Raw genomic sequence first — 26,036 nt, forward strand, 5'->3', positions numbered from 1 at the left:
GCGAAATCCACGCTGCAAGTTGGCTCGTGTGCCGAATCCGAATCCACTTGCCTAGCAAACAGGTGCAGAGCCTACAGCGCGAAACGTCCTAGGAACGCATAGTTCACGTTACTTTTAATTCCAAAGTAAATTCCGTGTTGGAGGCGTGGTTCATTATTACATATTACATTACCAGACATATTTCCGTTCTTCATAGAGCGTAAGTGCTTTCATATTTCGGCAGCTTCTAGCGGGCCTTTTTTCCAGCCCTAACTGTTATAAATAGTTAAAAACTAAACTGTTTGGTAATACTAATAATGATAAGTAATAATAATTACTTATTACTAAAAACAGTAAAACTAGCGTTGCATTGAGGGGTTCTATTACTTTTAGTATATGCTATTATAAAAATAGAATGACGAATAATAATGTGAATGTTATAAGCGCGCTGTATATACCACAGTACTTCTTTAGTTATCGCACTATGTATGAGTTCCATAGTATCGCGTATCAATTTGAAATAATGGACATGCCACTCCATTCAAATTGACGAAATGTTGAAGGGGTACCGCAGTAAATGTGTACCCCAGACCGTTTTCATCGATTCATCAATGTAATGCAGATGCAAAAATAGCTACAATAAGGTGTCTTACGGATCAGTCAAGCTTGCACTTAAATGTTTTACTGGTGTTTTGTCCGCCACCAATGTGGTCTCATCAAACCAATGTGGTTTAGTCGATACTTAGACTATATGTTGTTCCACAGTCAAATATGAATGACACTGCAAGTGCTGCATGGTATGGCGGCTAACAGGGTAGTTGAAATGTAACGTTTGCCATTGGACATTGTAGCGAGAGCAGTTTGTACGTAGGTATGTGTCGGATTTCGCTGCACTAAGGGATTTCTATCTTCCTGATTCGGTGCCTCTTTACTAACGAGTTTATTCATTTTTCATTTTTTTTTCATAGTACCTCAAGGGCCCTAATGGACATTACATAGGGATAAGAAAGAAAGTTTTCTATACACGGTTTTATAGAATACTAAAGTGTTGGAGTTCGAGTTAGGAAAGAAAAACTAAAGTGTGATAGAGTAGCGTACACAGTGTTACAATAAACAATAGAAAAACATGAATGTGTACAGAAGAAAAATACAAATACAATAAAACAACAACACTATATACCCTGATGTGAGTGGTGATCATGGTATAAGAGTGAGGATTCGCTTGCGGAAGGTACAGTTTTCGTTGATGAGTGCAAGGTTAGTGGGGAGGTCATTTCAATCGATGACAGTGTTACAAAAGAACCATTTTGAGAACAGGTTAGCGTTGTAATTGAAGCGTTTAACGTTGTTGGGGTGGTCAATGCGTGGGAAAATAATTTCGGAACGAGAGATGGAATATTGAGCTGATGAAAAACAACGTGCGTTCCCTCACGAAATGGCTGGATTTCGTCGCCACCGAAGCTCCATGGATCCAGTTCTCGACCTAGTCTCCACAGTTCAACATGCTCGAGCTCATCGACGGATCGTCCGATCGGTCTTCCTCGACATCAAGCGCGCATATGATACCGTCTCGCACATTTGTGTGCTGCACGCCTTGCGCTCGTTTGGAGTATCCGGTCGGCTCTTCATCTGGCTGCAAGATTTCCTTACGGACCGAACTGTCGCTGTCCATACGTCCCAAGGCCAAAGCCCTCAGCATCCTGTTCCTCAAGGAGTCCCCCAAGGCAGCATTCTCAGCCCGACACTCTTTAACGTGGTGATGGCCGGCCTACAATCAGTAATTCCTCGCAAAGTGTCGTTCTCCGTGTATGCAGATGACGTCGCCCTTTGGACAGTAGGAAAATCACGCCCGCCTCTCCAGCGCCGCCTGCAGCTCGCTTTAAACAATATCCATACGTACCTCACGAACCTCGGGATGGACCTTTCACCCGAAAATGTGTCGAGCTCCCTTTCACGCGTAAAGCTATGGCCAATTACCCTCTTTGGCTTGATTTAAAGAAGCTTGACCCGGTACGCTTTCACCGCTTCCTTGGCGTGGTAATCGACTCGGACTTGCGCTGGGCTCGGCACATTAAACATCTTGAAACTAAAGTGCAGCGATGGCTCCCCGCAATTCAACATCTTTCTGGTTCAGGATGGGGCTGTGTTGTGGACAACCGACATTCTTCCCCCCTCTATGTTGAACAGAGTTGATCCCACGCTCGCTTTTCGCATGCCACGAAACACCTCTCGTCAAGATGCTGCATTAATACACCGAGTGCGCCTCGATGTGGCCTTTACAGCTCAGTGGCGTTACCGCCTGAGACAAGTTGACTCTCCCACCTGCTGCCACTGTGGTGCCCTTGAGGATGTGGAGCACATTCTTCTTCATTGCCCTCACTACGAACCTTCCCGAACCACACTCTCCGAGTCTCTTCGTCAGCTGAACTCTCGCCCTTTCTCCCTATCGAAATTGTTTGGTCCCTGGCCCAATCCAGCCCAGCAACGCTCTGCGGTCAAAGCTCTTCTGAAATTTCTGGACACCATCGGACAACGATCGTTATTGTGAAGGGGCTCGTTATTTTATTCCCCCCATTCCATCCAGCAATGGGGTAGAGTATCGCCTGTGGCGATGAAACTCCCCACTCTCCATGGTCGAAAATAAAGTTGTTGTTGTTGTTGAGCTGGTGGAAATGAATGAAAAAATCGGTGAAATAGCGATAATTCCGTTATGGTACGTCGGCGTTCCAGAAGAGAAAGACCAAAATTGTGTTTTAATGTTGCTACTGACGTAAGTGATCAGTAATCGTTAGCGATGAAGCGAGTTCCTCTGTTGTGAATAGATTCAAGCGAATCAATAAGGTATCGTTCTGGAGGGCCCCAGATGGCAGAGGCATATTGGAGCCTTGGTCGTACAAGCGAGAGATAAGTTAATAGTTTTAAGTGTGGGAGGGCATCTTGAGATTACGTCTGATAAAGCCAAACGAGCGGTTAGTGTTGGCAGTTATGTAATCAATGTGTTTATTCCACGTTAGGTTAGTAAAAAGATAAACTCCGAGGTATTGTAGGAATCTGCAGGTGAGAGGGGTGTGTTATTTATTTAGTAGGGGTACGAAAGAATACGAGCGATCCACTGTCGAGAAAATGGAACTGTGTTGCATTTGTCGGTGTTTAGCGGCAGACCACAACTATATATACTTGTGGTCTGCCGCTAAACACCGACAAATGCAACACCGTTTCATATGACTAACTATGCTAGTTTCCTATCATAGTTAGCTCTTGCTGCAGGATGACTGGTCATAAGGGGAGGTAGTTTAGTGGTACAGGAGACTGTCGTCTGCGTACAATCTAACAGTGGAGGATATCTGCAAGTAGGTCGTTAATGTGTCGTTATGTGTCATTTGCGTTTCCTCTACTCTCTGTGCTTAACATCTTCGACCTCCTGAAATATAAGGTGTCACTATTGATGCATACTTTTTTCTACGGGACAGCCGACCGATTCGAACTACAGCTGCACATTCCTCACACATCTTACTCCCTTAGGAGTCTACAACTTTCTCTCTACAGCACCACCTTCCGCACTAACCTTGGATTCTTCTCTGTTTCTGCTTTTGGCACTCGTCTGTGGAATGAGCTTCCTATTGCCATACGATCCATCGATAAGTATGCACCGTTTAAGCACTCTTGCCGAGCCTATTTTCGAGGCAGTTGTGTTGATCCTTGTGTTTAAAAATGTATAATCATGCATAAGTTATGTACATATCGTTTATCTTTTTGCAGTTTCTGTGTCTTTTTTTTTCCCTTCGAAGTATGTTACCTAATAGGTTTTGTATGCATTTTGTTTTCTCTGCTTCCCGCAAGTCACTTGTGTAAATTATGCACGTGGGTATAAGGACCGTTTCACAGGGTTCGCCCTCACGGTCCTCTTGTACTTTGTAATCGTAAATTGCACTACTAAAGGAATCTTGAATCTTAATGTAAATTAAGAAAAGGAACGGACCTAGAACATTGCCTTGTGGTATACCAGATAAAACTGGTTCACTGGGCGAGGAATGGTTATTACAAGTGACGAAAAAGTGCTGTTTGTTAAAATCCATGTATCCAGTGAAGCATGTAGTGGTCCATGCTTAGTAGTGACAGCTTGTGTAGAAATTCAGCATGAGGCACCATGTCGAATGCTTTAGGAAAATCGAAAAAAAAAATTGCATCAGTCTGGGAGTTAGTGTCGGCATTTAGAAGTAGGTCGTGTACAAAACGAGCAAGTTGTGTTTCGCATGCATATTTCTTCCTAAAGCCATGTTGTAGAGGGTAAAAAAGAGTCATTAGATTCCAGAAGATTCACGAAGTCATTATATATGGTATAATGACGCTTAATCATAGGCCGGCGAAAGATAATAAGATGGCCTGCGGCATACACGGAACAACAAGCAAATCACTTACATTTATCTGTGAGCGTATCTGGGTAATTGCCACCACTCCGAATTCCTACGTAGCAGACCCCCTCGTGATAATACATCAGCTGGATGGTAGTATTTCCATGTGCTGTTAGAAGAAATAGAAAAAAAAACATTATAATTCTGTACAGTAGCTTTTGGAGATTAAGTTTGCAGGCACCTGAGTTGTATATGACACGGTCAACACAGACTGAGTTGCATAACGATGCTAGCTTCTTATCACCCGATGCTAGCTTCTTATCAATGATAGTAACCAATCTCACCAATAGCACCAAATCAGAAGCGCCACAGCGCTTCGGTGCCGGCTGTGTTTTCCCGCAGACTGTCCAGGCGAGTGTCGTCAGGGTTTATCAAAGTGAAGTACGCAACTCGGCGTTATAAGGCTTGTGTTGTGTTTGTCCGTCCGTGTTTCTTAGCCTCAGCTTCTACTACGGCACATTTTCCACTGCGCTCAGTCGGCTGCACACACCAGCCCCCTTGCCTCCCATTCGTTCCTGCTGTCCTTTCTATGTGCCCACGTCTGCACGCCCCCCATACAGTTGTTTCGCGGAACTAACACGGAATAAAAAATAGAGTACAGCGTCATCCCACTACAAAATTCGAGGTCACACATAGAAAAAAAAAAAAGACGTAACAAGAATTCCAGCGTCAACTCTATGTGGTTCTGTGAGGAAACAGCCAATGATATCATCATTCATCTTTAAATTTCATTTGTTATTGTTCAGTGAGTACGCATTAAAGTTTGTACACAAAGCGTGCAAAGTGCGATGAGATGTCTGTGCTTTGTGGTCGTTCAAACGGTGTGATGCTGTCAGAGACTGAAACACCACCGCGTTCTCCTCGCAATGTTATTACCGCAATAATGTGAGTTGGACGGACGTGCCATTCTTGCTTTGGTCGACACTGGTACTGCACTCAACGTTACACCCCCTTATTTTCACAGCCAGTACACAAAGTGACTACTCGTTTCGCCGGCCCCATAATGAGCAGTGTCTCCTCCGAACCTATTTTGCCAATCGCAAAATGCACCGCCCAACTTAATATTAAAGACATCGGTTACCTGGCTGAGTACCTAGTTCTTGTTCTTACTCCTCACTTGTTGTTACGACGTGATTATCGTCTGGGACTTTCTGTGCGACAACTCCGCAATCATCACTGTGCCCGCCACGGGATCCTGTTATCGGCTATGACGACTTTCAACGATCTTGCACTATCTCCCTCTCCTCCCTCTCCACGCTTTCTTGCTGCACCGGAGTTGTTTCGCGGACGTTTTATGCAGAGCTACGAGGACCACGCGATTAGCACTAGGCCTGCATATAACACATGACGCTGTACACCTGCGGCAGCTCTTGCAATGTTTGCCACACTGTATTCTCATCCAAAAGTATAAACACAATACATTTTGGAATATTCTCCTTCTCACTATATGTATTTTTTGCGGACGAATAAGGGGACGAGACATCACATGAGATTACAGGTTCATATAAAATACCTCGAACATATGTTTCACCACTTCATATGAATACACTGTGATGCAAAGTATTTCTTTTTCAAGGTGCGTATTTCCTGAGAGAAGTAGTTTACAAGAGTACGCACGTAGAGAGCGCACGCGTATATTTCAGATGCTTCTGCCGCGTTGTGACATCGGATCAGCTGGTCTCTTTTATTTGACGCCAAGCATAGAGATAATATAGCAGGATTCTGGAGAACGGAGTTCGCGCACCTCCTATAGGCTCCTCCTGTTATTACCCGTGCGCCGCCAAAAAAAAGATTGGCATGGGCAAGTATAGTCGACGAGTATTCCTCACCAAAATACAGCGGAGCTTTGCAGTTTGTAGGCCACATTGGGATGTCACATGGCATGAGAGCGCGGCCCGGAATCCGGAGCGATGTTGTGAGAATCACAAGTGTGGGTCGGTCTGAACAAGTTTTAAGGCAAACAGTGTATTTTTTTAGCGTTCACGGAAAACGGCACACTTAGCTTACGAGACTGCTATCGTATCGAGAAATGCTGCGGATCATATTTTTGCGGGATACGGCGCCGCAAACGTCGCTGTGTATTGCGGACGTGGAGGAGGAATGGCCGATGTCAAGGTAAGATTAACTTAATTATCTACCACAGGGCACTGAGATCTTGGGTACAGTGAATACAGATTATGGACGATTCACGCCGTGAAGCCCGTGCGTCCTTCTCACCGTGAGCACAGGTCATGTTATGATGCTACAGCTGGAACTGCTTAAGTTGATTTTCATTGTAGACTGAGATGTACTCTGAAGTTGACATGACGTACCTGGAAATCACACTGTGCAAGACGGGATCTGGATAAAGGGGACCCCAAGATTTCCCTATTATATTGCAGATGTACTGACATGCAGGGATCGGAACCGGTATTTTGTTCCGGTCCGGTTCGGGTTCGGGTTCAGACATATTGGTTCCGTTCGGGTTTAGCCCCGCTGAACCGAGATTATCAGCTTGAACCGGTTCAGGTATATCGGTTCGGTTCGGGTTCGGCTCAGAGAGAACACTCCCCTCCACCCGCACACACACAGGCAAAAAAAAATCGGACAGCGGTCGGGTCATTTACAGGGATTGGGACCGTTACTTTTTCGAGCCCGGTTTAACCGGTTCACGGGCAATAATTTTGCTACATGAAAGCCAGCTTACGCTCACCGTACACGGTTCCAAGAGAAAGGTGTGAGATAACCGTTTCAGGTGAGTCAAAAAAAGGTCGGTCAGTAGCACAATGATTTCGCCTCTGAACCGATTCCCGAACCGGTAACAGTATGATTTTTTTTCGATTCAGTTCCGGTTCGGTTCAGGACAAGCAAAAAATTGTTCGGGTACGGTTCCGTTCGGGTTCGTCAAAAAATAATGTTTTTTTTTTCGGTTCGGGTTCAGTTCCGGTTCCGATTCCTGCTCACATGTCATGAAAATGAGCTATCTGGTACATGAGTACACAAAACTGAGGGAATATCAAAAGTTTATCAAAATATAAAGGAAGACACTCTAAGCCTGTGTATTAATCGCAGGGCATCAAATACAAATCGGATATTTGCACAAATATGTAAAAATAACCATTCGTACCAGTAGAAAAGTGCCTCAAAGTCTGACTAGCATGGCAGTCAAAACATTTTATCAGTGATACTGACTATATGCAACGGGTACACACACGTACCAGCAGAACGCTGATCAACATGGAAATACTGAGACATATGTCAACAAACGAGAGCTAACATAAATAAGCTAGATGTGATCTTTTTAATGGTTATTAATCGAATGACGTGAGCGTCTTCGTCGTTTCTAATGCATATTTCGTCATTCGATTCTTAACCATTAAACCGAGCACATCCACAGCGACCAATTCTCATATGTCTTAAATTTTGGTGAAGAAACCACGGAAGAAACTCTGGAAAGAATCTGGCAACAGGATCGTGCCCCAACGATCGTCTTAAAGGGCTCAGAGAACATGTCCACGAGATCACTCAGCTTACGTCGGAGATCACAGCACTCCTCCAGGAACTCCCTTCGGCCAAGATAATGAAAATGAGTTCACTCTCCTAAGTCGTCATGCAGTAGTACTGCGTGATACTGACGGACAGCTTTCTGCGATCATAGACAGCGTTGCAGAATGCTGCGACGTTTATCTGGAGACGGTGGTGACTGCTCATGTGCACGCTAACAGATTTGTGGAACGTTCAGGTGGTACATGGATGACTGCGGCTTGGCTTATCTCGATCGTTGCACGAGTTGCGCTAGACGAGCCTCAACGGTTCACAGCTCAAACCACCCATGGGTCGCTTCAATGCACGAACGATGGAATGGAAGACACCGACAACGAAGAATTCGCTGCATGCTCGTCAAGTGACATCTCCACTGTTCTGGCTAAGCGCAAACACGGTTGTCGTATTAAAACAAAAGTCGCCACTGCTGTATCGAGCCAGATTCATCACGAGGAAACATTAACGAGTAGACCTCAGATCTCCACTGTTTACACCATGACTTGCAATAGAAGCAGAGAAGAATGCGAGCATCTGAGGCATCGGGAAAATCATGACATTTCCAGTTCCCCATCGGAGAAGCAGACGTTAGCTGCAACCCTGACTTCGCGACAGCCTTGCGACGTGTACAACGGCGGATATACTATAACCTGTTGCGATTCTAGCAGCTGAAGTGGGAACGAGCGTTACGGTTTGATTTTACGCGTTATGGTTTGTGGTCATCATTCAGCTACTACAGCGACGATATTACGGATAAGGTTACTTACACTCACAACATCCCTGGATAGAGAGAAATGAAAACACGCACATTTGTTCATGCCACTCTACGTCCCACTTTGCTTCGTAATAGGAATCGTTCTCGATGCCACTCCGTTTGTATGGCGTTTCGCGTCAGAAACTCATACTGGATACCGGATGTAACTTCAAGTAGCCATGCTGCTTCGCAAGCGCCTCAGCTTGACAACAGCCTAGACAACATCGTTCGACCACCGTGGCTCTCTGGAGGACTGGTGGGACTACATCTAGAGCACGACTGTAGGCATCCCGCTTTTGTACAGTGTTTCTTCAGTAGCTATGCCTGCTGTTCGCGCCATCGTTGTTGTGGGCAGTGCATTACAAACCACAACGACGCTCCCGTCACTATGCGTTCGATGATCATGCGCATCTTCGGTCATTCGATTTATAAACATTAAAACGAGCACATCTACAGAGACCAGTTGTCACATTTTTTTACAGCTGTCCCTCGTATGGCAGCGTCTTGGCAGCTGCTTTGCTCCCAAGTGCACATTCTTTTCGGCGTTGCTACCATCCTTACAATCGTATGTAAATGTATTAAGTACGACGTTATCGATCCACCACCGAGAGGGCTGTACCGCAGTATGCCCAAAACAGCACATGTTCAAAATGTCCAAATGTCAAAAAACATTTGTCACATGTTCGGCAGATGCCGCTTCCGTCGATCCCGTCGTATGAATGTGTGTATGAGTGAGAAAAATGTAAGAGTGAAAGGGGGGATGAGTGATAGAGTGGTTGGGTTGTCCCTCCAGGTGACGCACCCTTGGAAGTCGTTGGGGAGGTGTATTAGCATAGCTCAATTGGTAGAGCCCTCGACCGGTAATCCAGAAGATGTGGGTTCGAGTCCTACAGCTGGCCAACCTTTTCAGTGACTTCCGTCTTTCATCAGTCTCGAAAGTTGTTTGAAAGACCATTTGACTGCGGATGGTACGGCGGTGTGAGAACGTGTCGTACTCCTCGTTCTTTAAAAAAAAAATTCTCGAAGACCTAACACGTGGATGGAGATCCATTGTCTGTTACGAAAAGTTGCAGTAGGCCGTTTTGGATCAAAATATCTTGAAAGGCATTCAATGTCTTCAGAGCATTGGCATGAGCACATTGGACGATGGAGTGGCATCGGAGATGTCCTTAGCTTCGCCACCTGAAGCTCTACCAACACCACCCCTTTTAAGCAGCGCCGTATTTGTCTGGTTCGTGACAAATGTGTAACGGGTCCGTCAAAGATCCGTCAAAGAACGACTGCCATTGTGATCCGTTTCTGCAGGTAAGGATTGAGAGCCGTCGGGCTGGGTAGACGCCGAGAAAGTCGATCTCGCGTGACGTCCCGTGAAGTTCCGGAAACGGCAAGGAGATTAGGATCGTCCACCGCTGTCGGGCAACGTCGCACATCGGAAGCGGGGTGTCCTTCGAATCTCTTCAGGTGTCCACAGGGTTCACATGAGAGAACCCAGCTCGCGAACTCAGGTCGGTTCGCTGTGCGCGATCCCATATAAATGGGGCCAGTGAGTATCGTAATTAAGTATGCGACAGCGGCTATAAACTTACCACCGTAGGTCACTAGAAATTGTGAGACCGAGATACAATGCATGGACGTAAGTAACTAGATGTCCTTCAATTTCATAAACATAACGTAAAGGTGACTGTTGCCTTGTGATTGACATAGGCGCACATTTGGAAATATTAAGGTACATTTGCCACGCCATGCACCAATCGTGTATTGCGCGCAGAGCAATATTCAGGTTCTCCTGGTCTTTTTTACATGTTATTTCACTGAATATGACACAATCATCAGCAAACATAGAGAATTTGACAGGGACGTGGCGAGCGATATCATTTATAAAGACAAGGAACAACAAGAGCCCTAATACTGATCCTTGTGGAACCCCCGACGCTACTGAAGCCATACCTGACATATTCTGACCGAAAGTAACAAACGGTAGTATTTAACGAACTTAAGTAGTATTCTAACCAGGATACAGTTTTTATATTGTTAAGAGCACCTTAGAGTTTCATGAGTTTGGGATGTGACACCTTGTCAAAGGCCTTCCTAAAAAAATACATCGGTTTGGCCTCTGTTATTAATTGTTATCGCTAAACTGTTAAGAAAGTCAAGTAACTGTGTCACCGTTGCTAATCCTTTGCAAAAACCGTGTTGCCTTCCCGTAAAAAAGTGCACGCTATCTAAGTACGAGGAAATGTGACCATGTAAGATATCTTCAAATATCTTACAACAGTTGGATATCAGTGACACCGGCCGATAATTAGTGGGATTTGACTTATTTCCAGTTTTGTGTATTGACACCACCTTTGCTATCTTCCACTCATGTGGTACAAGACCGCTTTCCGTTGACTTATTAAAGATAATAACTAAAAATTTGATTATCCATTCCGCATATCTAGGCAAGAATATATTTGGTATGTTGTCAGGCCCTACTGCCTTTTTAGTGTCAACCTGGAGTAGAAGATTAAAAGTACCTTCTTCTGTAAATACCAGGTCCGGCACTCCCGTTAACGGCGTGCTGACAAGACTAGAACAAACTCCATTATCATCCGTAAACACAGAAGAGAAAAATGTATTAAACGTTTGGGCGATATCTTTATGATCGGTTAACACTCGTCCGTCCAGTTCAATGCTATCGGTCCCTCTAGTTTTAGGTAAAATAAACCTCCAAAACTTGGAAGGGTTTTCTTAAAAAAGTGTGCATAGTACCGTTAAATAAATTGTATTTGGCAACACAGAACTTGTTTCGAAACTCGGACACCAATGACTGTAGGTTCGATTTCAGTCTCACATTATGTGATAGTCGGGCTCTCTTAATCCTTCTCTTGAGGTGAAGTACTTCTCTCGTTATCCAGTGATTTATTGATCGCGTAGTCTGCCTACGTTTTGGGCACAAAGCGGGCAATGCTGTCGCCAACAATTCTAGAAAAGCTAGGCCATAAAGATTGGCTAGCTTCTCTCCGTAACCTTATCTGCATATTTGTCTACATTCTTTTTCTTTCCTCACTACGGCTCACAAGGCTCCGCTTTTGAAACAGAAGGTCACATACTCTCGCCACAAAGCATTACGAAACACTTATTTTTTTCCCTTTATTAACTGTATCATGAGTGGAGTACTCACGATAATTGTAGTACTTTATTGGGTCTCCGCCGTACACTGTTCCACTCAGCTCCGCCCTGCAAAGACAAAGGCCACAGAGTCGGTACACTCCAGAGGTTGCTCACAGTTGCACATGAAATAACTCTTTCTAACGAATTCGCGTTATCCAGTAAGCATGATAAGGAGGGACAATTGCAATATTACAAGTTACAAGCAGAGATGGGACGAATGACTTCCTCGAATCCGAATACAAGAAAGGTTCTGCGAATCCTCGGATCTTACTAATCCCAAATCTTTCGAATCGTTTATTTAAAAAAGTTTAAAAAGCCAGGGGTAAAAAACACTTATACTGCAAAAGTGTTTTGAAACAGAATTTGATATATTTGTTTAATGGAAAACAAATTAAATAATACTTCACTTTCAGGAGAAAACGCACCCATATACTGTATCTTAAATGTAACTTATTTGGCTTGTTCATCGACTACAGGAAATACAGGGTCGGCCACACTTAAGAGTATCGCAGGAGCGCATGACCTGCAAGTACGCCAGCGCCGCGCAACGAAAGATCCTGGGTTTTAGACCTCCCGCATGCCTCGCGCTAGCGAACGTTCGCCAACTCCCGGTTGGGTCCGTCATTGCTCTCGTAACACTGGCGGGCGGGGAGACACACATGTTGTTGCTATTTAGTCTCTGCTGGTGATGTTTTGATCAGTGCGTGGCACGGCGTATTCTTTTACTTTTCTTCTCGATTCCGATAAGACAGAGATTACGTCGCGACACGCACTGATCAAAACATCGATAGAATAGCAACAGCAGGTTGGTCACCCCGCCTGCCAGCAATGACGGACCCAACCGAGAGGTGGCGAACGTTCGCCAGGCGCGAGGTCTCAAACGCAGGAGCATCCGTTACGCGGCGCTGGCATACTTGCAGGTCATGCGCTCCCGCGATACTTTTAAGTGTGGCCGACCCTGCACATAAACTCTCGCGTCTGAATTCTTCCCATAGAACTAAGAAACAATAAAAGGCAGAACCATGTGACTTTTAAACTTGTAATGTCAGAGCTTGATGTTGTGGTTCTGGCGCGCCCCGGACCAGACTAATCAGGCTTTCCGCAGCCTCCAGAGGCGCGAATTTTAAAAAAGAAATAAACAAACGCGGTTGGGAATTTGAAAGATTGGATTCGCCGTTTTGGGCACTGGGATTCGGACCTTGCCAATGGGACTTTCGCAAACTCCGGAGGCGCCAGTTTTAAAAGAACCAAAAAAACGTGGTTCATGAATTCAAAATATTCGAGTTCCCGTTTTTGCCATTGAGATTCGGATCATGCCAATCACGCTTCCGTCAGATCCCGGCGGCACCAGTTTTAAAATAGACACAAACGAACGTGGTTGGTGGATTCCAAAGATTCGATTCGCCGTTTTGGGCGCTTGGATTCGCTGCGCAAATCTCGAATCCCAGCCTATGATTCGAAGATCCGGTCGGCCCATCCCTAGTTACAAGAGAAAATATTACATAAAGTACTGGCTCGCTTCTTTTTAATTGCTTTAGCACCTGTGCCCAGTGTCTGTCTTATCCAGGATACTTGAAACAAGCAATAGGCATAAAATGGTAAAATTTTTAATGCGTTTGAGTTTGGCATCAATTTCGTTACTCAAATAATTAGTTATGTATTACCGGAGACAGAGTCAGCATGAGGGACAGTTCACGGCCTGAAGGCTACTGGTTCACCTGAAGGTTACCCGTGCATCAGAGTGTATTTTTCTTGTGCATGTCCGTGTCATCCTGTCACATGCAAACTGTTTGGTATATGATGTTCGCTCACGTCCTTCGAACCTTACATCTGACCATGAGAAAATTGCTTCTGCGCTCTATTTGAACTGGGCCCAGGTGTGCTGGGCTGAACACTATCACAATATGAGAACGACTCTGCTGGCCGGGTTCACGTCAGTTCAGGCAGGGAGGTCCCATCGACCTCTTAAATTTTCATTATTTTTATATGCAGAAGCTCATCGTACATGATGGCCAACAGCAATAAAATGAATAATTTATACGGAATAGTTTTCGCGCAAAAAAATCCAGGAAATCCGGCCCTGAATTCGAGTGTTTCAGTCTTGCCGTGTTTGCAGGCGTATATCTCCCGAGTCTTAAAAGATACTGCAGTGATTTTTTTTTATGCTTTAGTATGCCTACAGGCCAGCAGTCCGAGCGCAAATTCTGGTGCGTAGGAGCAACGCTCTGTGATATAAAAATGGCGAGCATGCTCTCTCGTCCGGTTTTGTTGCAACTTCGAGGCGTGATTACTCTGACTGTAGATATTCCTCACTCCTCTGTTTGGTATCCCTGCACTCAGCTTTTCATGTTCTTTCATCTGGTATATATATCATGCGTATACCCCCAACAGGTATCTGCTGAAACAGGCAAATGTTAAGGTATATTTCGAAAAACAAGGATTTTGAGCGTCCGTTTCTCGAAAAGACCCATTTCTATTTCATTTATATTTTGCCAGGACATGGCCCGATGTCAGACCTTTCATCTTACTTAAAAAAATTCTGCTTCAAAAGACGTACACTGGGGATTAGCCCGTTAAAACGCGGCCCTACTCTGCGTGCGTACGTGTCGGAGCCCGGCTGCCGGTACCGCGGGATGGCAGGCCTCCTGTCGATGTCGTACAAGAAAGGACAACTTTATGTAATCAAAAGTGGTAGTTTACGTCGACATATTTAAATACTGAGAAAAAGCAGTATTTTGCAATGGCAGCGACAAATGATTTCACTCACTTTCTATTGAAACGTCACTCCTCTGCACTCAATGTCTACGATACTAGCTATAAATGTTACTCGGCCTAGACTTTCCGGTGGCTTGCTTTGCCACGCATGCGAACCCTCTATGCCACTTTGATGCGGTATAGGTTTACGCATTGCTTTTCCTTTTGCGTTCTAAAACAAGCCACGTCCTCAGCCCGTACATGGAGTAAATCCTTATTGAAAATAAACATCAGAAAATTCTGATGTTCCTTGATGATTCTTGATATCACATCAAGATTTTTTGAAGTGACATCAAGAAGCATCAGAACTTTCTCGTGTCGCATCAAGAATTCTTTATGCTCTTAGTGCTAGCATCAGGGGTCTCAGATATGTTTTGTGCCAGCACCAGGCGAACACCATGTCGCTTGATGTCACATTAGAAAGATGTGATGCCATGACAGCATCAGAAGCTTTTAAGTAGATTCATGGTACATAAGGAACCTGTGATGTACACGATCGCACACAGTCAAGAAAAAAATGTAGCATTTAACCTTGCTTTCTTTGATTATAACAAAAAAAAAAAAGAAAAGAAAAGAAATGAAAGAAGGAACACTAGAGAAAGGGTCGGCAACACAGTGAGTGTTTTTCTTTTTCGTTTTTTTGTTTGTTTTTTGATTCCATCGATCCCTCGCTGTCAGATTGCACTGCCGCTCTGTTGACAGTCATAACTAACTAATAGCTTAGCTTTGGCCAATCTCATATTGCAATTTTGCTTCAAATACGACATTAAGTGATTCTTATGAAAACAGCAGCATTTCCCGAAAGGTCCTGGAACGACCACAATCTCAAGAGGTAGTACGATTCTACCGTCGTCATATTTCGTCCGCCAAGCCATTACGCGGAGATGTTGGCTCTATGCCCATTTCAACACAGGCTCACACGCGCTCCTGCGTCGTCGCTTGTTCTCCATGCCACCAGCCTAGTGATGTGTCGTTCGTGGACGAACCCTTCAAACTGAACTAGTCATTCGGGTGAACTGAACGAACTAGTTCAACAACAACCAAAACATTAGTTCCGCAATTCAGTTCATTGGGCCTCGACACCCACAACGCATACGCCATACGCTTTGATACGCTTCCAAGTGTGACATCTGCGCCATCTAACGAACGTTTTGTAAAGCTAACAAAGCACATGCGCGCAAGAAGAAGGGCGGGAGACCACGGCGCATACGCTGTGGCCTCGAGTGGCTGTGACGCTGCGCTGAAGTGGACTGTGTGAAGGTGTGAAGGAACTGAACTGGATGAACTAAAGAACTAAACGACGTCGCGAGTCGTTTTGAAGTACTCGCATAGGCTGCCGTTGCCTGTCAGAACTGCTGCTCGTCCACAGCGCATGCGCTTAAGAAAAAGCGCGGGTGGTGCGGCGAGGCAGAGCCTCAAGTGGACTGTGTGAAGGAAGAGAACTGGATGAACTAAAGAACTAAACGATGCCGCGGGACGTTTTGAAGCACTCGCAGGGCCTACCGTTGGCCGTCAGAGAAGGTGCTAGTCCACAGCGCATGAGCTTAAGGAAAAGCGCGGGTGGCGCGGGGAGGGAGAGCTTCGAGTGGACTGTGTGAAGGTGTGAAGGAAGAGAACTGGATGAACTAACGAACTAAACGATGCCGCGGGTCGTTTGGAAGTATTCGCAGCGCCTGTCACAACTGTTACTCGTCCACAGCGCATGCGCTTAAGGAAAGGCGCGGGGAGGTAGAGCCAGCAGAGCGGCTTTGGACGCCGTATGGATTGAAGTACTGTGGGCAAGTGAACTATGTGAACGACAAACGCTGAACAAGAGTAAATCATTGAGAACTGCTTGCGCTGAGATCGCTCTGAGCTCCTTCTGGCAGTTGTGGACTGCTTGTGGCGCCGTTATGTTCTGACTTCTGGCTGACTGCTTGTGACTGGCACGCCCTGCAGTGGGCACGCTATTTTTGCGGCAATACACTGCAAGCTTCCCAATTTTTCCTCCACAACGCAGGACGTTGTACTTTTCTTCAAGCTCTCCCATGCATTTGAATGAAATGAGTTGAAACTGCAGTTGCTCTATCACACTTCTGTGTTCTCAAGTTCGCAGCAAGCAGACGTAAGTGATCAGAAATACACGATTGTAACATTGAACGACGACGGCACCTTGCATATTGATCTGTGCATTACTTTTCTCGTTAAAAATATATACGTAGAAAATTAAAGCAAAATAAAAAAGCGACCCAAAACATTACGTTTGCTATGTTGATGTTCTTGAACCTTTGGAAAACTGAATTGCAACATCATTTTGTTGTATCTCTCTTGGTCGATCCGCTTTAAAGTTTGGGACTATATTACTTGATTGTGTTTAATTGCGAACAGGTGAACGAATGAACTATTCTTTTAGACAGTTCAGTGGAGTGAACTGAACTAAATGAATTAGTTCCCAAAAGTGAACTGACTTGCCCATCACTACACCAGCCAGTCCTGCCTGTCGCGCATGCGCTGTTTTTGTTGGGTTCGCTTTGGCTGCTCTAACGTCGTTTCTCGCCGCCGCGTGTAGTTCGCGCAATTGCGAGCATTCCAGCAAGTCTAGAGCGTTTTAGAGGCTTTGTATTGTTGTTCTCACCTGATGCTGTCGTTCTTACAACCCGTCTGATATTGCAACTGTCCGTAAGTGGAAGCGTTTCTTCTGACCGCGAGCAGACCAGTCTGTCTCGTTTGACATGTCAAAGAGTGAAGACGCTGCCTTGGATGTGAAGTCAAATCGTTCTTCGCCTTCAGGATTCTTGCCGTTTCAGGTGTGTAATTAATATAACTGTGAAGTAATATGTTCGACTGCGCCATACATTCTCATTGTCCGTTTTACTCTATTTGCAGGGATCTGCACAACGACAGGGAGATAGCACGCCAAGTGAAGTCGACTGTATGCTTTGTGCAGACGATATGTCATATGTCTCTACACTACTCTACATATAGGTATCCTGCCATCGTATTTTCTGGAACCATATTTCTTGCAGGTTCAGCGTGTATGACGCAGCGGCCTCAGCAAGAGAAATGCAAGCACCGTGTTCAAATGTGGTGGGGACTCTTGCTCGACATGACAACGCTTAGAAGTGCTTTTTCGGAAGAAGGACAAGTTGGACCGGAAATGAGGACCTAGGTGTGCTCTTTTGCGTTGTTGTTCACAGTTCGATCATCACCAATTTTGTGGCCCCGTGAGTTCAACACTCATGTATGTTGATGATAAATGGATATGCGTTAAAAGGTACGTACTCCGGAGTGGTGAATAAAGTGATTTGTTGCTGCTATCTCCTGTTTCGTGAGGGTTCTTGTCGGTACTCATATACCGCTGGCATGAGGGGCTTTCTTTGCAGAACATTTCAGGAAACAAAGACTGCAGCATTTTCAAAATTGCCATAACCAGCATCATTGCAGCTCTCATGTCAACATCAGCATCAAGACAGCTCTGATGTTAGCATCAGCCAGGGCAGCTCTGATGTTAACATCATCATCAGAGCAGCTGTGATGTTGACATCAGATCAGATGTGATTTGGGACACTGTCTTGATGCTCAGCTGATGTTAACATCAGCATCAGAGCGGCTCTGATGTTAACATCACCTGGTGTTAGCATCAAGAAAGTGTCCCAAATCACATCAGACCTGCTGTCGCTTTTTTCAATAGGGATGGACGCGCGTTAGGTGTTTTGGCAAGCACGTTATCATATCTTGTGACGCTAAGGTGACGTCTAGCTCGAGTGAACGCAAGTTAGGTGTCGTGGCATGGTGCTTGATTATGGTCACACCGATCCTGTGCACCGATCGTGTCACACGCACTTTTGTCGTGGCCTGTTCCTGAGCAGCCATGTCGCGCTCGCCAAAGTAGATTTGGAGAGCTCATAGAGCCTATGCCGATTTTTAAAATGGCTCGCCGCTCCATCAGACACGTAAATCATTAGCTGCAAGAGAAAAATTCTACTTAAGACATTCTTCAATAGCTATGGAAGCTAACAGTGACTGTGCTGAATCATGACAGAAGTCTTTGCTCACCACAGCACCAAAACTCTGCGTTTCCGTGCCAGCTGTTACCACACATGTGAATATGGGAATCTGTTTTCCGCAGTGGCACGCTTGTATTTCGCTAGGCATGGTTACTGTCCAGTTTTGAGCGAAATCGAAGTGCATTAGGTGCGTCTCCCGTATGGCTCTGCTCTGAACGTATCTAATGTAGCTATGACAAATGCGAGAACCCGCCCACTTTTCTAGCTCTGAGAAGAAATGTACTGCTCTGCAAGTTCAGCACAGAAAAAGCAATTTTGTGCTAAAAGCCCTCTGCATAGCTTAAAAATATCGTAAAGTGAAGTAAAGCAAGCTTCGCAGGAACTTGCGAGAACCCTGGAAAAAGCGATTTCTTGCTCGATATTTATTTGTACAGTATTGGTATCACCGTGTACGGAGCTTGCAAGAGTGAGGTTTTACCTTCGCTGACCATTAAATTTGACCTAGCCTTTGATATACGGCTTTACGGCAACGTAGGAATTCATTCTGATGCTTTGTTGAAAATAACTAACTCCCAGAAGTGAATTATTTATCCAGCAGGACGTGAAAAGTTTGCCGACGAGTAGCTCAGGTAAGGCTAAGGCCAGCCAACCTTGCTCAAACAAAGGGAGCATCGACACGAGACCCGCCATCCTGCGGTACGGGCAGCCGGGCTCCAAGACGAACGCACGCAGACTAGCGCCGCGTTTTAACGCGCTAATCCCCAATGTACGCATTTTGAAGCAGAATTTTTTACGTAAGATGAAAGGTCTAACATCGGGCCGTGTCCTGGCGAAATATAAATGAAATAAAAAGGGGCCTTTTCGAGAAACGGACGCTCAAAATCCTTGTTTTTTTCGAAATATACCTTAACATTTGCCTGTTTCAGCAGATACCTGTAGCGGATATACGCACAATATATATATATATATATATATATATATATATATATATATATATATATATATATCAGATGAAAGAGCATTAAAAGCTGAGTGAAGTGATACCAAATAGGGTAGTGAGGAATATCTACAGTCAGAGAAATCACGCGTCGAAATTGGAACAAAACCGCACGAGAGAGCATGTTCGCCATTTTTTATATCATAGAGCGTTGCTCCTGCGCGCCAAAATTTGCGCTCGGACTGCTGGCCTGTAGGCATACTAAAGCATAAAAAAATTCACTGCAGTATCTTTTAAGACTCGGGAGATATACGCGTCCAAATACGGCAAAACTGAAACACTCGAATTCATCGCCGGATGTTCTGGATTTTTTTTTTTTGCGCGAAAACTATTCCGTAGAAATTATTCATTTTACCGTTGTTGGTCATCATGTACGATGAGCTCCTAAATATAACAAAATAATGGAAATCCAAGAGGTCGATGGGAACTCCCTGCCTGAACTGACGTGAAACCTGCCTGCTAACGAGAGCCTTAACTTCAACGTTTAAATTTCGGCGCAACGACGTAAAAGAACCAACCGAACCACCCCACATCCGCTTGCGGTGTTGTACCGGGAAGATCTTTTTTTTAGATCTAAACATTTAGTAACCAAACCCAAATCAAAACAGCTACAGAGAGAACCAAAGGCGCACAGCAACATTCCAATTATTGTTTGTCTTACCTCCATAGCAGAGTTCTTTTTCCTTTTCTATTTCCTCCCGGCGTCGGGAACTTGGCGCCCCCATCGCCCGGCAGCAGCCGCAGTAGCCCCCTCCTGCACTCAGGGTTGGGTCGCCGCAGGAGGGAGACCCCCACGTATAGCTGTGCGTGGCTTTCCCGTGTCTGGGGAAAGGGGGATCCTGGTGGTTGAGCGGACCCGGAGGTTGGTTAGGACCCTTCGGGGCCCCTCCGGGAAAGCAACACGCCGCTTTGGCCCCTGCTTCCCATAGTCGGGTGGTCCTGGAAGACCCGGCCAGGATTATTCAGCTAGTCGTCATCTCCCTTTTCATTACTTTCTCTTCCTTGGTCTCCTTCTTTCTCTCCTTTTCCCCTTTCACCTTCTTTGGCGGCAAGGGTCAACCTTGGGCAGTACTTCTTCCTTTAGAAAACTGCACTCGGGTATAGTGCAGAGGCAGTGTTAACGTGTGGGACACGTTCCCTCGTTGGGCTCCATGGTGGGTGACACACTTCTGCACCGAATAACTTCCCTCCTTTATGGATAACTCAAACCCTAAAAAACATGATCGGCGCCACAAAAGGCACCGCACCGATGTGCAAACATTGCAGTTTTTTAATTCCTCTCCAGAACCGTATTTCCCGAAGATACTGATCATTCATGCTGAAGATGATACAAAACCACTAGCTACTATCTCTCCCTTTCTAGTCGCTAAAACTCTAGAACAAGTAGTTGGTAAAGTGTACAGTGCAAAGAAATTGAGAACTGGTGACATCCACATTGAGGTCCAGAGCAGGCAGCAGAGCTCAGCACTATTGTCAGTAAAACAGATTGGTAGTATTCCAGTTTCAGTAACTGCACACCGCACCCTCAACACAGTCAGAGGTGTTATCTCTAGCGAGGAGTTACTGCAGTGCTCCGAAACAGAGATCGAGGACGGCTTAAAAGACCAAGGGGTGATCAGTGCCAAACGGATATCCATCCGCAGGGACAACAAAGAAATACCAACCAGGCACATCATCTTATCCTTTCAGTTGCACACGCTTCCTACAGAAATAAAGGCTGGGTATGTAAACTGCCATGTCCGACCCTATATACCTAACCCGCGTCGATGTTTCAAATGCCAGAGATTTGGCCACCATTCCCAAGTATGCCGTGGGCACCTGATCTGCCCCAAGTGCGCGGGGGATGGCAATGACCATACTCCAGAGTCGTGTAAAAACACTTTACGTTGTGTCAACTGTGAAGGCAATCATCCATCCTATTCAAGAAGTTGCCCACGCTTTAGCGACGAGAAAGAAATCTTGAGAATTAAAACTGTACAGAAGCTGACATACAAAGCAGCGAAGACACAAATGGAGTTTCAGAAAAGAGGATCTTTCTCTGAAGCGGTGCGCCGGGGAGTGGCATCGCTCAGAGTATCCGTGGGGACCCAAACCTGTGGGCCTCCACTCCACACTCCCCAAACACAAGAAAAGTCTACGGAGAGTTCGGCTCCGCAGGCTCCCTCCACAATCTCCACGGAGGTTGATGGCGGGCTTTCAGTTTGGGATGGGCTCACTGGGAGCTCATCGCAGACTGCCACACACTCAATGGAGCTTGACGATGATGACTGCATGTCGCAGAAATCATCGTCAAGTCTTCCATGTACACTGGACCAGAGAGCTCCTTCGCAAGGGAAGGAGCAAAGAGAAAAACCTGGAGGTCGAGGTAGAGGCAAGTCAAGGGAGAAACAGAGGCTTCCCCCGCCAAGGGTCACACCCCCTTAACGCCCAATGTGCAGACTCCCTTTGCTCTTCCTTATTTCCATCCTAATTATGGGACAGGTATTCCTTCAGTGGAATTGTCGAGGCCTCTACAGTAACATTGATGATGTACACGATCTGTTTGAAAAGTACCGAGCTGTCTGCTTCTGCCTGCAAGAAACATACCTACACAAAGAAAACTCAAACCCTTTCCGTCGCCATAATGTTTTCAGGAAGGACCGCACAGACAGCGCACGTGCATCTGGTGGTGTGGCTGTAGTCCTTCCGCAGTGCATACCTGTAAAACACTTTCCACTCGTTACAGACTTGGAGGCAGTAGCAGTCGAAGTGTGCCTCGACAGGACTTTGACAGTATGTTCACTCTACCTGCCCCCATCAGTGGTAATAGAGCAAAGAGATTTCGAAAATCTATGCAATCAACTCCCCCAGCCGTTTGTGATTTTAGGCGACCTGAATGCCCACAATCCTTTGTGGGGAAGTGCAAAACTAGATGCACGGGGGAAAATGTTGGAGAGGGTCCTCCTTTCGGGGTCACTCTGTCTTCTGAATACTGGGCTACCTACCTATGTGAACTCTTCGACACAAAATTTTTCTTGCATAGACATCTCACTATGCAGCCCATCCATTTTTCAGCTTCTTGACTGGACAGTCGAACAGAATCCCCGAGGCAGCGACCATTTTCCGCTCATTATTAAATTTCACGGTCACACTAACAACATAAGAACACGTCCACCACGGTGGAAATTACAAGAGGCAAATTGGGACATATTTGAAAGACAAGCCAATTTCCCATCTTCTGCTTTTGAGGGTTTGAATGTTGAGGAGGCAAATAAGTTGATCACTCATACCATTATAAATGCCGCTCAACAGTCCATTCCGCAAACATCCGGCCGACTCCCCAAGCGCTCCAAGCCTTGGTGGACGAGCAATTGTGAAAGCACACGCAAAGAACAAAACCGAGCGTGGGGTGTCTTTCGAAGACACCCCACTATAACAAACCTAATTGCTTTCAGGAGAGCTAGAGCGAAAGCACGTTCGACGCGAAAGCAAGCAAAGAAAGAATCTTGGAGAAATTTCGTATCATCTTTAAATGCTACAACTCCATCAAAAATAATATGGGACAGACTAAAGAAAATAAAGGGCGACTATACAAGTTTCTGTGTACCACTGTTACAAATAAATGGTAACGTGTGTCAAAGTATGGAGGAGCAGGCCAATGCCCTCGGGGAACATTTCCAACGAGTGTCAAGTTCATCCCATTACAGCAGAGATTTCTTAAAGATTAAATCATCTGCTGAAAGGCAAACACTTGATAGTGGGTTAGATGAGAGGTGTGGTTACAACTCACCTTTTTCAATGGCGGAGCTACAAAGGGCTCTGTCATCCCCTAAAAACTCAGCACCTGGACCTGATCGCATAGTGTACTCCATGCTTAAACATCTGTCGTTAACTTCATTAAATTCTCTCCTGGATTTCTTTAATTTCGTCTGGCTAGAAGGTGTTCTCCCTTCTGGCTGGAAGGAGGCAATCATAGTTCCACTGCTGAAGCCAGGAAAAGATCCCTCGCATCCGTGCAGTTACCGACCCATAGCGCTGACAAGTTGTCTGGGGAAGACCTTTGAGCGCATGGTCAACAACCGTCTTATGTATTTTCTGGAAGAAAATAATTGTTTAGATCAATATCAGTGTGGCTTTAGAGCTGCGTGCTCAACAGTCGACCAACTTTTGCGTTTGGAGACTACCATTAGAGAAGCCTTCGTCAGGAAACAGCACTGTATGTCTGTTTTCTTCGATCTAGAGAAGGCATACGATACAGCATGGCGATATGGTATCCTTCGAGACTTGCATGCACTTGGTATACGTGGCAGAATGTTCCAATGTATTACCAATTTCCTACAGGGGAGATCTTTCAGGGTACAAGTTGGGACAACACTATCTCGTCCATTCATCCAGGAAAATGGTGTCCCGCAGGGGTCCGTACTTAGCGTGACCCTTTTCATCGTAAAAATGAACTCTATAGCAAGTGTTATCCCTACATCAATCAAGTATTCATTGTACGTCGACGATATTCAGATTTCTTATTGCTCCTCTAACTTATCGGTGTGCGAACGGCAGCTACAGCTAACAATAAATAAGCTGGTTAGATGGTCTCAGGAAAATGGCTTCAAATTCTCTCCCGACAAGACAGTTTGTGTTCGTTTCTCGAAGGTTCGGGGAATGTTCCCAGAGCCCACCCTTTCTATGTGCAACCAAAGTATAAGCGTGAAACCTGAACACAAATTCCTCGGTCTCATTTTCGACGAAAAACTGTCTTTCTCAGCCCACCTGAAAACTCTCAAGAAAAAATGCATTAAGTCTTTGAACATTTTAAAGGTACTCTCACACCGATCATGGGGCGCAGATCGCGATACATTACACCGGATCTATGTCTCCACTGTCCTTTCAAAACTTGATTACGGTTGTGTGGTGTATGGGTCAGCACGACCTTCTACTCTGAAAATGTTGGACCCTGTACATCACCTGGGACTGCGCCTGGTCCTTGGAGCGTTCCGGACCTCGCCAGTCGAGAGCCTTTATGTAGAAGCCAATGAGTGGTCTCTCGAAAGACGGCGGTTCTACCTGAGTACGTCGTATGCATTAAGGATTAGAGGCTACCCACAAAACCCGGCGACCCCTGCTATAAAAGACACACAATATAAACAGCTCTTTTTGAACAGACCTTCAGCGGTATTGCCATTTAGTATGCGCATGTCGCAGGAAATTGAGCACTATGGCTTTTCAGAATATAACTCAATGATCCTTGAGTGCAGCAAAAAAATCTCACCATGGCAACCTTATCCAAAATGTGATAAATCACTGACCAGATTCGACAAACGTGATACGCCAAGCATTGTATTGAAACAGGAATTTGAGCACCTAAAGGAAACCTTTGGCAGCCACATTGAATTCTACACTGATGGATCAAAAACAAATACCAGGGTTTCATGTGCTATGGTTACCGGAATAGTTACACGTTCACACCGTCTAAAGAGCACCATGTCTATTTTTACTGCTGAAGTGTATGGAATAATTTTAGCCCTCAACTACATCCTACAAAATCACATAAGATCATCAGTAATATACACAGATTCTCTCAGTTCTCTGCAGGCTATTTGTAACATACACCCCACTAAAAACCTGGTAGTTTCTCGTGCAAGGAGCCTGGCAAGCACTATAGCTAATAGGGCCTATCAGCTACTCTTCTGCTGGGTACCCAGTCATGTTGGGATACCTGGCAACGAGCGAGCTGATCATGCTGCTACGGCTGCGCTAACTAGTCACATAACCCCTTTCGAAATTCCATATCAAGACCTCAAACTATGTCTAAAAAGATGCATCAATAACGACTGGCAGACATCTTGGGACCGGCAAACCAATAATAAATTACACAGTACCAAGCCCTATGTAGGCTCTAGTTCACCTGGTATGTCCAGTCGACTATATGAAGTGCTATCCTCTCGCCTTCGTTTGGGACACACATACTTGACGCATGGGTATCTTCTACGAGGAGAAGACCCACCGGAATGCAACCACTGTGGGGAACAGCTTTCGATCATTCACATCCTGATCACGTGTCCAGCGTACCAACATCTTCGTCAACATCATTTTGCTCCCTTTTATAGAACCTTCTTGCCCCTCCACCCAATGCTTCTGCTGGGTGATGACAGCTTTGTTCCTTTTGAGAACGTGTATAGATTTTTTAAAGATACTGGGTTTTTAACGCATCTGTGATTTTAAATACTAATGCACAGTTACTCATTTTAGTCCTACACATGTACCTTTTAACTAACTAGTCTTCAGTGGTACTTGGCGCATTATGGCCTTTGTAGCTGATGCGCCAATAAAACTCGAATCAAATCAAATCAAACTTTTCTATTTCCTGTGTCTAATGCATTAAAGTGTGTTTGTCAGTCAGTGTACCGTGTTCGTCTCACCCTTTCATGTCCCCTGCAGTGGGGTTTTATCGCTTTTAAAATGTACAAATGCACAAAACAGCCCGGTTTTTATCGCTTTGTAATCTT

General features: G+C 45.3%; 1 long non-coding RNA gene across 2 annotated transcripts in view; it reads right to left on the reverse strand.

Moving 5' to 3' along the window:
• LOC135378803 (uncharacterized) overlaps positions 1-24,895 on the reverse strand; it is a 52,282-nt gene extending 27,387 nt beyond the window's left edge. Inside the window, exons 1-5 of one of the 2 annotated variants that reach the window (XR_010418581.1) lie at positions 24,496-24,895; positions 20,547-23,628; positions 20,216-20,493; positions 11,828-11,883; positions 4,399-4,500 (exon numbers count right to left, since the gene is read on the reverse strand). This is a non-coding gene — a long non-coding RNA (uncharacterized LOC135378803). Of the gene's footprint in view, positions 1-4,398; positions 4,501-11,827; positions 11,884-20,215; positions 20,494-20,546 lie in introns of both variants that reach the window. The other variant, XR_010418580.1, reaches the window with a different exon arrangement.
• Between the last annotated feature and the right edge of the window lie 1,141 nt (positions 24,896-26,036).

Source organism: Ornithodoros turicata, chromosome 1, assembly GCF_037126465.1.
Source record: "Ornithodoros turicata isolate Travis chromosome 1, ASM3712646v1, whole genome shotgun sequence".
Taxonomy (NCBI): Eukaryota; Metazoa; Arthropoda; class Arachnida; order Ixodida; family Argasidae; genus Ornithodoros; species Ornithodoros turicata.